Source organism: Malaclemys terrapin, chromosome 9, assembly GCF_027887155.1.
Source record: "Malaclemys terrapin pileata isolate rMalTer1 chromosome 9, rMalTer1.hap1, whole genome shotgun sequence".
NCBI classification, from domain to species: Eukaryota; Metazoa; Chordata; order Testudines; family Emydidae; genus Malaclemys; species Malaclemys terrapin.
In genome coordinates, this window is record NC_071513.1 from 22,392,119 (window position 1) to 22,409,494 (window position 17,376).

The 17,376-nt window shown below is 40.4% G+C and overlaps 1 long non-coding RNA gene across 1 annotated transcript; it reads right to left on the reverse strand.

The window, feature by feature from the left end:
* Positions 1-226: 226 nt before the first annotated feature.
* On the reverse strand, positions 227-13,872 carry LOC128843575 (uncharacterized). The gene is made up of 2 exons (XR_008446302.1): positions 13,629-13,872; positions 227-2,415 (listed from the first exon to the last, which is right to left on the reverse strand). It is a non-coding gene; the product is annotated as an uncharacterized LOC128843575 (long non-coding RNA).
* Between the last annotated feature and the right edge of the window lie 3,504 nt (positions 13,873-17,376).

Genomic DNA, 17,376 nt, shown 5'->3' on the forward strand with positions numbered 1-17,376 from the left:
ACTGTCCCTTTCTCTCACGTAGTTGATATATACTATAGGTCTTTACCTACACAGACATGAAAATGGGATTGATGAGTTATGAGGGGTGGTGGGGGGAATGCCACTTTGCCCTTTCCCCAAATAAGGTAGCGGGTACCTTGTTCTTTTCAGAACATGCCTTTCAAGTTGCTAATAAAATAGATCAGGGGGCCCTATGAAAGCATTATCCACCTTCTGGACATGGGCATTCACTGCTTGCTTGCTTATTTATTTATTTATTAATAAAATAGTACTGTTTGGTCTCACAATGAATAGTGTGTATGATCCATAAATACACTGTAAAATAGATCCATAGCATGTAACAGAGTCTGCCTTTAGAATATCCTATGAAAATCCATATTTTTGTTGTTAGCACTGTTAAGAACATTTACATCTTTAATCTTCTTGCCAGTTTTTAAATTGAACTTTTTTGCCTACAGAAGCAAGTGTACAGCATTATCACAGTATTATAGCTTGTTTAAAGATACATACAGCACCAGCTAATGGTAATTGCAAGCAAGCTATATACTTGAGCAGGGTTTTTGTTTGCATTTTTTACATATTTTCTACATTTTAAAACAGCTACTTATACTGATGTTACATCCAACACTTTGTTAGAAAATATTACTTACATATGTTACCCACAATAGAGTCGGCATCTTTTGCATGACATAACATTACAGGCTACAAAAATAGAAACACGCCATTGTAAGCCTGGTTAAAAATAATGGCAAGCTTTGAAAAAGTGTGTTCAGCTTGCATGCTCCTTAATAAGTCTGGGACCATCATGTGAGGTGTTGAGTGCCCTCAATTCCCATGGACCCTAAACAAAATAAATGGAATTATTATCAACATACAGTCTGCTAGCAAACTTAGGGCTCAATCTGTGCATGGAACTCTTCTTGAAGTCTTTGGGAGTTCTGCCCCAGAAGGCTTTCAGGGTTGGGTGGTAATTGGGAAAATCCTGTGGACCTTACTCAGCTAAAGCTTTCATTAGTTTATCAAATTTCGAGCCAGATCATCTGCTAATGATCAACTCCTATCAGCTATGCTGATTGGAACGAGCTGAGACTCTGGCCCTTTGACTTCCATGGGAATTTTGATAGAGTAAGGACAGCAGGGTTTGACCAACTGTTTTTTTTGTAAATAAAATGCGGATTAAAATACATGGTTGCATTTATTTTACTTTTCACAAATGAGACAACTGAATATTTTTGACTTATAAGGAAGCCGTTGGAAATTTCCAAACTATTAAAAATTCTTACAAATTAGGTTAAACCAGGATATATTTAGGTGGACATTTCAATATGTAGCTTCCAATAGTTAGTTATTTTTCACGTTCAGGTAATGCAGGAATATTTCATGTTGGATTGATTTCTTTTATGAAACAAGTCCTGACATGCTTTGGAACATGCTCTTTTCATGGTCTCGCTGATATTCCTCCTGCGCTTTCTGCAGTTTTTTACCCCTCAGTTGCCACTTGTGGAAACAGTAGGTCACTAAGGATGTCATTATCAAAGAGAAAATAATGATCAGCACTATTATTAGTGCAACCGTGGATGAGAGGGACCCTTCTAACTGTTTAGTTTCAGTGTCTCCTGTTGCATTCAGCTTAGCAAAGTTTTCATATTCCGTCAAAGCCAAAAGTGCAGGTACAGGAGTTTCATTGAACTTGGGCCTCATTGGGATTCAGTAGTTGCTCTCACTCACTCAAAATTTCTGAAGAAACATGAACAAGGATTCCCATGTAGCCGATGTTGTCCATAAGAATTTTTTTTCTCGGCTTCTCAAGGCATAGATGGGGCTCAGAAGTATTGTTTGTTTATGAAGCCATGCAGTTTATAAGGAAGAGGATGTGTCAGAAAGTTAACAATGCACGTCATCTATATCCACACGGTGTATAAGTCAGAAACTGGTGCTCACTGTCACCGTCTCTGTCAGAAGAAAAAGCTGCTGATCTCACTGCCAGTTTTTGAATCTTTGTTTTCTTGAATGGATAATTAGAGAAAATCAAATCAATTTTCCTGTAACATTCTGGTGGCAGGGCTCCTCCTCAGGCTTAAAGGAAAAATAAGTGCTACAATGAGCATAGTTTACATCTTATGAATTTGCTTCACAGTGAGTGTTTTCTTTCCCCTGAAGTATTCCCCAAAGAGAATAAAATCAAAGGCAGATTTTTTGCTGAGAGGCAGACTTGGTTTTTCTAACATCATAGTTTCTAACAAAATCAGTTACAGAAAAAAATCTTTCATTCTAATGAACGGATTTTTTTTCCTCTTCTTTAATATTTGTTCTCACATTCACCTTGTCTGGAAGAGATTTTATTTTTTGTCCTTTTTAAACTGGAAATTCAGAGATGTCATCACTGATTGCAAAGCCGGGGTCTGGAAAAATTACCTAGGTTAAGAATAACATAGGGTTAGGCAAGAGTTTTGCTTTCATCAGCTGTCACATGAGCTAAAAGCTAGAATTTTAAAGACTTGATTTTGTATACTTGTGATATAGCTTAAAACCACAAGAATTGTTTTATTACTGTTTGCCATGAATATCGACATAGAGCCCAATCCTGCAAAAATTTAATCATGCGAGCAGTTCCACTGAAGTCAAAAGGGGTTAGTCTAGTGAAGACAACTGGTGTGAGGAAGGGTTTGCAGGATCAGAACCTCATTGTGCTTCAGGTGTCATTCTGAAGTTCAGTTTAAAGTCAGGAGGGACCATACTCTGCCGTCCTGACTCTGGCAGAACTGCCATTGAAGTAATTTATTTCTCCCTCCAGTCAGGATAGCAGGATTTGGCCCCATAACATTTTCTTTTGGGAAGGAGAGTGATGAACATTTTTAGAGCTATTTATTTGAAATAACAGATTGCTCCAAACCCCCTCCACCCGACTTCCAAATGCTTCAAGGCCAAAATTAGGTCTTGGCGATGTTGCATCACAAGCATTTGTTCTAAGATTCGCCATATAACAGGATGCAATTGTAACTGATCCTACTTATGAAAAGCTGTGGCTCATCCCACTCAGGCTAGCAGAGAACTGAGGGTCTGTTTTACTAATTAACAGCACTTCTAAGCCATTCTTGACTGTAATAAAGACTGTTTACTATAGATTAGCATTCTGTTGATGTTAGAAGATGTAAATGAGCTGTTCTTGCCAGTTAGAAACAATATGTTCACAAAGTGAAAAATAAATGTCTATTTTAAAGAAAGTTTAAAAGCCAGCATTTAGTTTAGCTTAGGACAACAAAAAACTTGTTGGTAAAGAACAAGTATAGTTATAAGAAAACTATAGGTGGAGAACACCCAGCTTCTTTAATGAGTAAGTCTACTGTTTGCACTGTTCAAAAAGGATATCTCAGGAGGTTTTGAGCAACACGGTTATTATAATGCTATCCAACTCCACAAACAGCACCGTTGTCAAGCAGCCTAAGGCAGGAAACTGGGATGAAGGGATTTAAGACCATTAGGAACTGCCTGTCTGATTTTCAGTGTCACTGAAAGCCCACCACCCACTCTGAAGTCCATGGGCATGGAGTATGCTCAGTGTCTCTGAAAAAGTAGGTCTTGTCATATCTTACCCAACCAAACATCCATCTAACGTAGTATCCTTTCTCTAACTGGCTTTTACCAGATACATCAGAAAAAGATGTAAAATCTTCATAAGACACCCAGCCAGGTATACAATACTATAATGCGAAGATGAGTGGGGATTCTTCCCGGCTCCATTTGACAATCAGTGAAGGTGGCCATGTTTTCAAAATCAAAATTGGGGTGCTTTTATGTCAAGATATTTTAGGACTGTAAACTAGAGCTCTGAATTTTTGCTCCTTTCTTTGGTTGAAAAGCAACAATGGTCTTGTGGTTAAGGGATAGTTCTACGGCCTATGTTATGGATGAGGTCAGACTAGATGATGATAATAGTCCTTTCTGAACTTAGAATCTGTTTATCTGTAAGGCAACTGGCTTGACAATCAGAATCAGGAGGTCTCAGCATACAGTTCCTAGCTCTGACACAGTTTCCCTCTGTGATTTTGGGCAAATCACGTATAAGAAAACAACAGGTGCCTTAGTTCCCCATCCGTAGAATGGGGATGTTAATGCTTCTTTTGTCTGTCTTGTCTATTCAATTTGTAAGCTTGTTGGGGCAGGGAATATATTTTACTATATGTTTATGCATGCTTTGCAGAGTGGGGCCCCAATATCAGTCAAGGCCTCTAGGCACTACAGTGATAAATAGTAATCTGCTCCGCCTGCAGCAGTGGAGTAGCTCAAAGAAAAGCTTTTCTTTGCCTCTTCCTCCTGCATGTCTCTATCCATTGCTGCCCTCCCGTTCATGCTTCTGGCAACCATAGAGAGGAGGGAAGTGAGAGACAAAGGAACCACAGGATACCCCCTCTTTCCTAGCCGGAGCAGAGCTTTTGTACTGCCTAGACTGAATCTTCTACTCATCAGACACACACTGCAGCGTTGTCATCTGACATGTTATGACAAGAATTGACCCTGAATACTGGTTGAAGCAAAACCAATACTCCTTAGATGAAGAGTTAGACATGTTAAAAAAATGTATAGCAGTACAACTACCTCTGGAACAAACACCTAGTAATTATAAAAACCTGCAGGAAATACCTTTTCACACAATGTTTAATTAGACTGCGGAACTCATAGCCACAGCAAGACCAAGAATGTAGCAAGATTCAAAAAAGGATTGGACACTTTTATGGATAACAAGAATATCCAGAGTTATGAAAAGTTAATGCTAAAAAAGAATGTTGGAAGGGACATAAAATGTCATGTTTCAAGGTTTAAGCCAATCTCAAACTGTAAGAGAGCAGGATGAGACCTTCATAAAATAACTGATTATCCCAGTGCGAATACTGCGAGGTTTTTTGTACCTTCTTCTGAAACATGTGGTGCTGGACATGGTCAGAGACTGGACTAGATGGACCATAGATCTGATCCAGTCTGGTAATTCCTATGTCCCTATGAATCTTTTGACTGATGAAATTAAAGCACAAGGTATTTCAGGGATCCCCACAGACACTGGAACAACATATGAAAAATCAGAATTGTCCCAGGATGTATTTTACAATCAGTTTATGTTCAAAACATGAGTATTAGTAGCTCTGGACTTTCATTTTAGCTCATGGTACGGCACATATTATTATTATTTTTCATACAAGTGTTTAATCCTTTTTTAAATAAAAAAGAACCTGAAAAGATCTTCCAACTGAGGCAATTTCATCCTTTTTCTTATTCAGTCTGCATTTTAAAAGTGCAAACTATACTGTGTTGTTAATCTGTAATTCTCATCAGTCGTTTAAGTAAAACAGAGTACTTTAAAAGTAATGACCTTCAAAGATCCCAATCTCCACTTAGCAATTAATCTGTGTTCATATGATCTGTTCTTTTGAGCAGAAGGGTAGCAGTTAAAATTTCCAACCACCTGCAGTATTTTGCGAAAATTGTTGCAGAACCTTGGAAGATGAATACATTTTCTGCATAGTGAATGTATAAGAGAAGAAAGAAATCCTAGCATCTGCTTCTATTGAAGTAACTGATATTTTTGCTCCTGAAACCTCTGCTGACAGGATGGGGCCCTTAGTGCTATGTTTAAATTTAGCCCAGGGCCTTTAGGATTGCCTTTAAATCATCATATTAGCCACACACAAAATAGTACACACATCAAATTTCAGAGTGGTAGCCGTGTTAGTCTGTATCAGCAAAAAGAATGAGGCGTACTTGTGGCATCTTAACCGTGGTCTACACTTGGGGGGGGGGGGAATCGATCTAAGTTACGCAACTTCAGCTACGTGAATAACGTAGCTGAAGTCAACATACTTAGATCTACTTACTGCGGTGTCTTCACTACAGTGAGTTGACTGCTGCCGCTCCCCCATTAACTCTGCCTGCGCCTCTCGCCAAGCTGGAGTACAGGAGTCGACCCGAGAGCACTCGGGGATCGATTTATCACATCTAGACTAGACACGATAAATCGATCCCCGCTGGATCGATCGTTTCCCGCCGATCCGGCTGGTAGTGAAAACATACCCTTAGAGACTAACAAATTTATTTTGGCATAAGCTTTCGCCCAAATAAATTTGTTAGTCTCTAAAGGGCCACAAGTACTCCTCGTTCTTTTTACATATCAAACTGTGAGTGTAAGGTCAACTGCTCCTCCCATTGAAATTTAAAAGTCAACAGCCTCTCATGGGGAAACTTCCCATTTAAAAACTATTCAGTAGGATCTATGCCCTTTTTTAATACCTAATTTCATTCGCACAGTCATTTAGGACCAGAAACAGCTCAACTGCTCCTCCCATTGAAATTTAAAAGTCAACAGCCTCTCATGGGGAAACTTCCCATTTAAAAACTATTCAGTAGGATCTATGCCCTTTTTTAATACCTAATTTCATTCGCACAGTCATTTAGGACCAGAAACAGCCCTGGGCCCTTAATATGTAGGAGAGTTCTGCTGTATTTATCATATACACTGCTAAACTTGTGCCAGAGTAGAGGGAAAAAACACTTCCAAGTGGAGAATTTGCCTGCCCCTGCTGATTTTCCACCACCTGAACTTTTTAGAATTTAAAGACTCAGGGTGAAATTCTGGCTCCATTGAAATCAGTGAGAGTTTTCAAGCAAGGACCGGTAGTTAATTACAGTGTAAATGGGAAAAAAAGACAAAGGCAGATTTGTTTCTAAATTAAATGGTTTTCAAAGGGTTTTTTTTACTAGTTATCATTGCATCTTTTGAATGACAAAAGAATCTTTAATGTGGAACATATATTAAAAGCTAAACGTATTTCACAGTAAAAGCTCACACAAAACAAGAATGTCCCTCCTTGAAGTTGACCCTTAGCAATAAAAATGCAAATGTATTTGGTTCATTCTGAATATTGGGCAACAAATTATTTCCTATGTTGTTTGGTTGTTTTCATGTATCATGAAAGCGAAAGTGAAATGTCTTTGGTGTCTCTTGCTTAAGCATTGTTGGAGTTCACTTTCTTAGAGATCTAATACCCCAATAATGTGTACACCTAAATTCCAATAACGTTTAACGAGTATATTGAGCACATTACAACGGAGTGAATAAAACCCGTTAATTTTAAGGTGACAATATGTCTCGCACTAAGGATGTATAAGGTGGCTCAGATTGTTGATCAGAAACAAAAGATATGCTAGTGATACAGTATGTATCACAGTTTAGAGTCAGGTTCTGTCGCCCTTGCTCATGTTGAGTAGCATCTTCTTATTCTGAGCTACCATACTACTCAATTTGAGTTAGGGAAGCAGAATTGGATTGTAAGATCCTTAGTGCAGGGATTATCTTTTCTTGTGTGTTGGCCTCTAATAATTGTATTTGATTGAACAAATATACATTCCTGAAGTGTGTTCTCTGTACTTCTAAATGGAATTCTCCAATAGGGAGTCAGCAGGTGGATTTTGAATTTTCTTGCAGTTTTGGGAGATAGAGGAAAAATGGAATGTTTGATTATCATTTGCATGAAAAGCATTCTTGGTCCTCCCCTTCTTTGCCCTCCCCCCAAATAAAAGAGTGCCTCAGACAAAGATAACTTTGTTTAATGTTAATCAACAGCTTTGTGACTTCATATAGGAAGTTGCCTGCCCTGTATGTGAGAGCAGAATACGGCCTACTCTATTTATCACTGTGCTTTTTAATAATAAACTAACAATTCGCATTTGACTCATTTGCAGAATCCTTTAAAACTAAACACTGGATCGGAGACAGAGCTTTCCTCATGTTTTTTTCCAATTTCCTTTTTGTATAACTATGTTTTGCCAATCTTTATTGCAGTTAAATTAGGAAGGGCTGAATATTGTGAGGTGCTGATGACCTTTACCTCCACTGGAAGGATTGGGCCCAGAATTTTCAGGTTAGGTATGAGAAATGTTAATGAGTCTATGAATATATACTGTGCATTTTTGTAATTGATCCAGATCTTGCTTGTCTGAATTTCAGATTGTATCAGCTGAATAGGAATGGATTAGAGGGTCTTATAAATCACCAACAAATGTGAGAAGTGGTGTCGTCCACTAGTGGCCAAAAGATCTTCTCTAAGGCTATTAGGGTGGGCTATAATTCTACTCCAGTGAAATCAGAGGCAAAATTCACATTGGTTTCAGTACAAGCAAGATGTCTGGCCCCTGAGTTGTAACATACACATCCTCCATTTTTAAATAAAATAGTATTACCTCTAGCAGTTGTAGCATCTTAAATATATGTTTGGGGATTTTTGTATATCTAGTTATAGGGTGTCATTCTTCCTTCAGATATCTTGTAGATTTTCATGCTGCCTTTTGAATGGTATATTGTGTTTTATTGTATTACGGAATAGTGTTCCTGGTTTTTCTGTTTTTACATCTGTTTGATGGAGGGATATTTGTAGTAAATATATCCATCATGGTGTAAGCCAGATATGTAAATATTGCCTCTCTTCCTTCAGAACCTGTGTGGCAAGACAATGAGTAATATACTCCTATGCAAAACAGCAGATGAAAACCAGAGTGAGAACAAATAAGGGACAGGGAAAGACTTCACGAAGCAAATAGTATGAGGTTTCTGGCTGGCAACTGAATTTTGGTTGTGCAAGGGATTTTTCATAGTCTCCGGCACAGGACCAACGGCCATATTTTTAAAGGTATTTAGGCATCCTACAATGCAGATAGGCACTTCAGTGGTATTTTCAAAAGCACTTACAGTGCCTAGGCACTTCTGAAAATCCCACTAGGTGCCTGCCTCCATCTTTAGGCACCTAAATACCTTTGTAAAACTGGCCCTCTGTTCCTGAACCTGTGAAGAGCTGAGGAACCTGAACTCCTGCTAACGTCATGGGGAGCTGACAGTGGTTCATACATCACAGAAGGTGCTGGATGCCTTTTAAGATAAGGACTTAAAAGTAAACTTGGGGATATGACAGAGCAGAAGCCTCATCAAGGCATGCTTGTGATGTCACTAAGTGTAGGAATCAGCACCTGATCAGTTTAGTTGAGAAGTCCAGAAATACAACCTACTTTTATTTTAACCTTCCCAACCTTGTGTCCCAAAGTAAAGCCACAACCTGTGCTACACCAGACTTACATTTATGCACACACCCCTCCCAAAAATAACATTTTGCATTAAAAAGAACCCTTTGCTATTATGTCCTGTGATATAACAGGACACTTAGATGAAGATTTAAGCAAGTCAATTAGTTCTTTAATTAAATCTATAAAATTCCAGCCCTAATCTCTTAGCATACTTTACTCTATTTTTATCTTAATGAGAGAGACAACTCAGCTTCTAACAGTTTTCAGTCTGGTGACTCCTGTTTAGCTTCATTAAACTGTATTCTGAAATATGACTTTGCTTTTCTAGCTGTTTTAATAGTTACGTTTTGTGGAGGGATAGTGTTTATTTCCTATTTCTTTCTCTGTGTTGTTGCCTTCTCCACTGCAAAGCAAGGCTGCAGCCTTTAGTGTTACTCATAATACTCTTTTCAGCATTGGTGTGAGATTCATGAACTCAACAGAAGACCCAGTCCTGTTCCTATAGACACCAACTCTAATGAGACCAATTTCTCCAAGAAAACACTATAGTATTTTCAGGTAGCTTTTAGGGACAGATTTAAATTGACAAAAGCAAGTCACTTCAGAGCTGAAACTGACACTGTCCTTAAGAACATAAAAATGGCCAATGGTCCATCCAGCCTAGTAGCCTGTATTTGACAATGGCCAATTCCAGATGTTTCAGAGGGAATGAACAGAACAGGCAATTTAGACTGAAGCATCCCCCGTCATCCAATCTGAGCTTCTGGCAGCTGGAGGTTTAGGAACACCCGGAGCATAGGGTTGCATCCCTGACTGTCTTGGCAAATGGCCATAGATGGACCTATCCTCCATGAACTTATCTAATTATTTTTTGAACCCAGTTATACTTTTGGCCTTCATAACATTCCATGACAACGAGTTTCACAGGTTGATTATACATTGTGTGAAGTAGTACTTCTTGTTGTTTGTTTCAAATCTGCTACCTATTGATTTCATTGGATGACCCCTAGTTCTTGTGTTTCATGATGGCATACATAACACTTCTGTATTCACTTTCTCCACACTGTTCAGGATTTTATAGACCTCTGTCTTATCGCCCCTTACTTGTCTCTTTTCTAAGCTGAACAGACCCAGCCTTTTTGATCTCTCCTAGTACTGAAGCTGTTCCATACCTATAATCATTTCTGTTGCCCTTCTCTGTACCTTTTCCAATTCTAATATCCTTTTGGAATTCCAATTCTAATGTTCTTGCTAGCTCAATGAGCTGAATTCTGAGAAGCTGAGCACACACAATTCCCAATGATTTAGATTTAGTGCAGCACTATTCAGCATGTGGCCTCTTTTGCCTATATATGGCAGAAGTCTCTAATATGTGTTTTTATACACCATATTTGCTACTCAGTTTAGGCAAAATATAGCATGTTAAGGATTACTGAATTTCCTCAGTTTTTCTGGTTTATATAAAACTCTTAAGGATTCATATTTGATTTTTTAAATTTTTTTATTTTAAACTAGAAAATCTCAAAGTACAGGAAAGATGAGGCAACAGACCTATTTTATTGTTTTGTGTTTCACCTATTTTTGAAATTCATATTTATCTCATTGACCTTAATGGTTTCTTCTCAGTTGTGGTGATCTAACATGTTAATTGTGTGCAGCTATGACTTAATACACATTAATGTCTTCTTAGGCATGATTACTGTCTTTCACGCACTGCATATTTTTATGAATTAATGCCCCCCAAATCAGTGCTTTTCTAGTTATACATGTGCAACACTTATTTTAACTTCAGTATGTATGTTGGGGTGAAAGGGTGGCTGATAGTCTTAAGCTCTGAGAAACTTGTTTGCCAATAGTTTACAGTGCAGTTGTGAACCTGTAGGATTAGATAATTATGATGGTTGTGTTGAATAACCCTTACCTATAGCAGCCCTTCTGGGCTATAATGCAGAGTTTTAGCCACTGTCATAGGGTGTTGTTCCTTTCACATTATCCACATTCAATTTATTTAAAATACAAGTTAGGAAATCAGTATATGGAGAACCATGTTGTATTGTAATGTTATTCTCTGAGCATTTGAACAGGTCTGTTCCTTTAATGTATGCACTTAGAAGTAGGCTTCATTGTTAAAATTGTTTTGATATTTCTGGTCTCAAAACTACATACAATATATTTCCCCTCATAGGATGGTTCTTGAGGATAAGCCACAATTTGTTTTTTCCTGTCAGAAAAACAGTCTTACATAATCAGATCCAAAATGTCCCTCACACAAGCAGGCGCATCCTTTTGTCCTTCTTGGACAACTTTTTTCTTCTTTTAGTTCCACATTCTTGTCCTTCTATACCTGTCTCTACACTGATTCCCACCTCTCTCACCTTTCAAAATCAGGGGTAATTATCAAGCATACTAGGAGATCTATAAATGGTCTAGATTTTTATGATACATTATTCTGTGAAAACACAATTCTGAATTCCAAACAGACCCTAATGTCTCTCAGAACCTGGATATCCAATGCTTAAAATCTCTCAGTGAATGTATGGTAATTTTTTTAAAGATCAGCTTGTCCCCAGTGCTCCATCTTACATCTCTCAGAGTCAGAGCAAATGCTCACCAGCCCAGATCCAAGCGGATTGTTTTAGTCAACCCATAAAACAAGGAATGGATTAAAAACCTGAAAGTTGCTTGGAACTGATTTTTTTTTTTAAACCGGAAGCAGAATCCTCACAAAATAAATTAAAATCTCAAAACCTTCATTTCCCTTTCCATTAACTTCTGATTTTCTCTGCAGATGCAGGAAAGTTCTGTTTCAGAGTTAATGGATTGGTTGTAAAAGGGAAATGAATGATTGAGTCTCTCTTCTCCCCCGACCCCTTCTCTTTTTTCCTTTACCATGCTCGTGATAAATATAATTATGGATGGGATGTTTCCATGGATTTTCAATGAAAAAGCGAAACGGCAAGACTGAAACTCATACAGGGATAATATTTTTTGAAGTTGCCAAAGAGCAGAAGATAATGTTGTGAACATTCAATTGCTCATCTAACTCATTTAGAAAAGCAAGGCTCTCACATTCCAGCCAGTGTGCCTGTTCTGGATGAATAGACCCAGCGTAATACTGTAATGTATTCAGCGCTGTGGGAATTGCACCTTCCAAGATGTGCAGGAAAAATAACAAGCTGGAGGAAAGAAGTGGAGCGGGTGGGCAGTGAGGGATGGTATTTTGGATGCATATGCAGAGTATCTGTGGATTTCTGGAAGGAGATCACATTTATTTCTCTTTCCCCCCACTCCCATCCGTGGGCTGGGTGTTGTCTGGATCCCTAACGATAAAGGGTGATAGAGCAGGAAAAGCATCAAGCCTCCTGTTTCCCCCACCCACACTTTAAAACAGAAGTAATCTCCTTTTGGGGATAGAAGAACTAAGGTGTAGTGGAGCTGGGCTCTGTCTGAGCTGAGGCTGAAGAACAATGCAGTGAAGGAGAGGGAGACAGATTTTCCTTTGACATTCTGGATATTCTAATGGGGGCTCGCTTTGCCTTTAACTTAAAAGAGCACAGTCAGAGAACTGACAAGTTATATGAACTGCATTTCAGACCAATGGGCATGACATATATTAGTGTGTGTGTTACATGTATGAGTGTAGGCGTGTGAAAGGAAGGTTACATGTTCTAGGTATGTGCGGAAGAGAATGTATGGTATGTGTGTAAGGGTGGGTTACATGTTACGTGTGTCTGTCTGTGTGTGTGGAAGAAGGGTGCATGTTCCATGTGTGGAAGGGCGTCCCTGATGAGTGCATGTGTGTGGAAGAGATGGGGGTACAATTACCTTTGTGGGAGTGGTAGGGTGCCTGTTATATGTATGTAAAGAAGGGGTGTGTGCATGGCATGTATGTGTGGAAGGGGGAAGGGGTGCGTGTTATCTGTGAGGGGGCAAGGGGCTGTGTGGGGAGGGTGCATAGTGTATGTGTGTGGGGAAAGGGACTGCATGTTACATGTGTGTGAATGCATCATGTATGTTTATATAGAGTTGGGTCATATATAAAAGGAGTCCACTAAACCGTTCAAAGTGCAGCAAACCGCCAAGGTTGCCTTGTAGCTTTGCCATCATCGGAAGTGTTTTGTCTCCCCAAGTCAGGGCAGGGCTGTGCCGTGCGGGTCTGGAGCTGTCCAGGTGCTGAATTTCTCTCCAGCCGGTTTTATGCAAAGAGGCGACGGCTTGCGGTAGCTGACTAAAGCAAAATGCAACACTGCAACTTCCTGCCAGCCGCTCTCTTTGCGATGCAGCCGCCTGCCCCTCCGGACTAAAGGCACATCTGGAGCATGCATTGTTCAGTGCTCTGATCGCCTCACGCTTTCCCCTTCTTCAAGCCCCAGGTGGTCACAAAATCAGCTCATTAGACAGGTTTCCCGGGAAAAGGCCACACGTGCCCTCCGCCTTGCCCTCTTGCACAACAGGAAAATAAAGGGTTTAGAATTTGTTTAAAAACAAACAAAAACACCCCCGGCCGAACCCGCCACTCCGCACAAAGAATACAATTGGATTCACCAGAACCGTGCAGCACTTACCTTGCCCGGCCACATCTTTCTCAGCCCCAGGGGCTACTTTGGAGAGGGAGGGTTGTCAGGGGCTGTGGGGCTGGCAAAACAGCCCCGAGCATGAAGTCTGCCACGGTGTTAACTAACCATTCTCCTCCGCCGTGCTCTTTAAAACGGAGAGGCAGCTAGTGCTGGATATGCGGGTTGGTCGTGCTGCAGACCCTGCGAGGCTGGAATAGCTGCACACACCAGCCACCTCAGCAGCACTCACTGATCCCAGCCAAAATGTTCAACTTTATTTAGGAGGAAGAATGGATCACATGAGGGGCTTCACCAAGCTGGGAGGAGCATGTTAGTGCAAAATCAGGTCACTAACGTAAAAAGCCACGACTTAGTCATAGACACAAAGATTAATAGTGTTAGCATAATCCAGGCATATAAAGCAGGCTGAGACAAAGCCAGGAGATACTCACAGGAATTAAAAGCATCGCTGTTTTCCTCTCTTGTCTATGTCATTTATCAGGCTAATCTATTGCTCTTTTTAACAGGCGAGTTTTACTCATTTAGTCAAGAATAAATTAGAATGGGAAAGAACTGTTTTCACCTTCCAAGTGCTGTTGGCACTTTTCTTTTCTTTTTTTTTACTGGCTGTTAGTTTAAGATTTGTACAGGTTTGTTTGTTTGTTTTGTTCTATTTTGGGCAGGTTTTTTTAAACCAACCACTCAACATTATTTACCTTGTCTATTCCTCTGTCTATATCCTGGATATTTGGAGGGTTTTCTGTATGATCTAGTCATAGATACACCCCAAAACATATCAAAATCCCACAGGGAATAATATCATTTTCACAATGGTGTCTGTGATTCCAATTCTCAATTTACATCTGTTGATCAAACAAAAGAGAGAGGCCTGATAGCCAAGGTCTCAGTGTCTCAGTGGCTGAAGAGTGGTGGTAGAAGTTTCTGCAGTGTCCTGTAGAGAACAATGACCTATGGCCACCATCCTCCTCCTCCTGTTGACTTCAGTGGGAGCGTAGTTAGGAAAAGAGCTATCCATCCGTTCTGAAGGATTTGTTACAGCATGACCAGACATGTCATTGCCTCATCTGTTCCACCACCAAATACACATTCAAAACCCCACACAATCTAGGATGGACTTAGATAAATCACATTTAGATAAATTAAACTTAGTGGCCAAAATGTTCAAACTTGGATGCATAAAGCTGGGAACCTAAGCACATATTTCGGCACCTGCTTTCTGTAAGTGGCCTGATATTTATAGAAGCTGAGTAACTGTTGCTCCTTTTTTCCAATCTGCTTTTATTTTGCATCCCTCCCCATGCCACCTTTTCTTTGTCTGCATTTTGTTTTAGACTGTAAATTCAATGGGAAAGAAGAGTGCTAAGCACCTCTGAAAATCAGGCTATATTTTATGTGCTGAAATAAATTCCCTATCCCCGAACAGGTTATAAAAAAAAAAATACAGACAAAAGGAAATCAGTAAGGGAATGGATATGTAGGACTGAGCCCTGATCAACCCCCTTCCCCCTGTCTCCCCCCATATTAAACCAGCCTTTGGTGAAACTCAGGGAGTTAACCATAAAGATGCACCATAAAGCCAAAATGATTAGCATATATTCAGTTAAAATAAAATTATTTGGAAAAGGGCTATGCACTCCAAACAACAAAAAATGACTCAGCCAACCAACAGAGTGTGACTATCCACAGAGTAGCATTCTTTCTTCCGAACTAGTAGTGTGGTGGGGTGGCTGCCCCACACAGGGAGAAGAAGGGGTTAAAAGCAGCACCAGGGAAGCTGTGCAGAACCCACTAATCAGGAAAGGATTTATTGAGTCCACCAATAGGGGGAAGGCTTGCTGGAGCAGCCAATCAGGGCCGGCAAGGGCCATATATAAAGGGCTGCTCAGGAGAGCAGAGGGGAGTCTCTCCCTGGAAGGCAAGGGAGGAGGCTGTCTGAAGAAATGGGGCAGGGGCAGGGGCAGGGGCAGGGGCAGGGGCAGGGGCAGGGGCAGGGGCAGGGGCAGGGGCAGGGGCAGGGGCAGGCTGACCACTGCCAGACTAGGGCCTGGCTATATGGTCTGAGAGGGGACTGGGGCTACAGGGGAAGTGGCCCAGGGACAATAGGCAGCAGGTTGGATGAGGGCAGTAGGTGGCTGCTGGCTTCAGGGTCCCTGGGTTGGGACCCAGAGTAGTGGGTGGGCCTGGGCCCCCCAACCGCTTGCATCCCATCTTCCAATGAGGAGAGTGGCTGGTATCCAGACTGCAGTTTGCCCCTGAAGTGAGGGGTTGGACCTTGAACTGTAGTTGGCTGCTGAGGTAAGTGGTGGGACTAAGGACTGCTGGTCCCTCGGAAGCGGGGAGATACTGGAGTGGGGGCACAGCTGGAGTACTGTGCCCAGAAGAGGATGTTGCAGTCTGGAGAGCGATGTGGGTCCAAAGAGTGGAGACAGCAGTGATGGCAGGCATGACACCACTAGCTGAAGAGCTGAGAGCTAATTTCTAGGACGGCCAGCAGGAGGTGCCGCGGTGGTGGGTTCTGCTTGTTACAAGCAGAAAATAAACTAGCTTTGGCAGTTAGACTGAAGCACTTTCAAATTATTGTTATACACGCACCTTCTACTGAAATGTCTTTTTCAGTTGAAAGAGCAGTGTGGCCAGTTACAAAGCTCTAACAATTGAAGCTTCTACTAAGTTGGATTAATGCAAGTGAGTTTTTTCTCTTCATTTTAATAGGCTCCCCTCCCCCTCTACTGCACCCTTCCCCAGGCACTTTTTTGAAAGAGTATTTATTTATTTATTTTTGGTCTCTGAACACTGTTGGACAAAAGGAGGATATCCTTGTATCAGTGGTAGTGTTTGAAAGTATTCTCATTTATTTTTATGCTACATAGACTCTTATTTTCTACAACATTTGTTTTTAGTCTAGCAACATGCCTAACAAGCTAAAATGGTCTGCAGTCCATCAGATTTGCTATTTGCTGAACTTTCTTTATTTCAAGTCATGTATGTGGTCATGTGACCAGACTCAGCCAATCTGAAGAATATCACTGGATAACAAGACTATTGACCCACTAAAAGAATGATATAGATAATGTATTTGTGTGGCATCACCCTGTCTGCTTCAGAAAGATGATCTTAAGAAATCCAAAGGTGCAATAAATCATCTATATCATAGTTGCGTCCGTGACAAGACAGAATGGTCGTGAGCCTGATCCAAAGCCCGTTGAAGTCAAAGGGAAGACCATATTCTGTTCTGACAGATGAAGCCTTGAAAACAAACAGCTCGACAAGATCTTCAGGCACTGAAATGGGTTGAGAGATTCTCTCCTAATCTGCAGTGAAATGCTCTTTGTTTTTTATCATGGAAAGCTTTGGCATCCCAATCAAATTATTGACATTTCAACTGCTCATTGTGTCTGTAGCATTTTATTTTATTTAAAGTGAATTTTGTAACGTGGTATTACACCACTGTGGGTTTGGCTCTGGCAGCTACAGTTTCAAGTTTAACAGCGTGAAAGTTACCTCTGCTACTTGCTTCAGAGTTAGTCTCTAGGAACACAAAGAACAAAGGTAGTGACCACACATACATTCACAAGTACAAGGTCTAGACTGTTTTTTACAAGTTTTATTAAAGTTACAATTAACCAGGCATAGAGAAATTCTATATAGACCTATGTACAAGTTACAAATATAGTTATACTCCCATCCTTAACAATAGGGTCTGATGGATCTCTCATGGCTTGATCATCTGTAGAGG